At 39.2% G+C, this 873-nt stretch overlaps 1 protein-coding gene across 7 annotated transcripts in view; it reads right to left on the bottom strand.

The window, feature by feature from the left end:
• The window catches only part of LOC109465640 (probable cation-transporting ATPase 13A3), a 40,115-nt gene that overhangs the window by 30,751 nt on the left and 8,491 nt on the right, over positions 1-873 (bottom strand). The window lies entirely within an intron of this gene.

The raw sequence follows: 873 nt of genomic DNA, 5'->3' as shown, positions 1-873 counted from the left end.
TGGTACCGTAAGGCCTGGTGCCGAGAAGAATAGGGGTAATACACATAATACAGTGCTTCCGGGGAAATCGTAAATATCTCGACTTTGAAGCAACAAAGTAACATGAAATTTGGTAGACAGTTAGACAAGCCATCTTGCATTTCAAAAATGCTGAATGAGTCTAGAAAATCTACATAATATTTTCATAATTGAATAGGAAATGTGGTATTCGATTTTACAAAGATGGGCTGAGACCCCACTTTCCCGACGGCCAGGAATACTGAAATTTTTAGAGGATATGGGGGCAGTTGTGTAGTATAAGAATCGGTTTTCAGAAAATAAGAATACTTTTTGAATATAAAGAAATATCAAAATCTTGTCGTTTTGACAGAATTTTAGGAGGTAGCCATGACATTATCGATTCGTAGCTAAGTATGTGATGATTAAATGAGGTTTCCGGAAACCGATTCATATACACCAACTCGTCGCGCTTTGTTTGCACGTAATATCAACTTTGTGCGTAGTGTGGAAAGGTGGGGTCTCAAGCTTTAAAGTTAAGATGTTGAATTCTGTAATTTTTCTAGCCCTAGCTAATCCAGCACTATCAATCAACTTGACAGCTGATTATCTGTCAATAGATTTGTTGTCTTTAGCACCCTCTTTCGAAGCAATTATGTGCAATTATTTTTAATTATGCATAGAGGGCAGCGGTGGACCAAGCCATTATTCATCCAAACAAGGAGTTGATCTAAACAAGGAAGTTTAAACCTCCTTGCTGAAACAAATGTTGAAAATGAACACTTCCCTCCTGACAGAGGGGAAGACCTTCTAGACGGGGGGGGGGGGGGTTAGTTCTTGGATAAACACATTTCACATGAAATCCACCGCCAGGGT

The sequence above is a fragment of the Branchiostoma belcheri genome, unplaced genomic scaffold (assembly GCF_001625305.1).
Source record: "Branchiostoma belcheri isolate BF01 breed outbred unplaced genomic scaffold, Haploidv18h27 scaffold155, whole genome shotgun sequence".
Lineage (NCBI taxonomy): Eukaryota > Metazoa > Chordata > Leptocardii > Amphioxiformes > Branchiostomatidae > Branchiostoma > Branchiostoma belcheri.
This window is presented reverse-complemented; position numbering and strand designations above follow the sequence as displayed.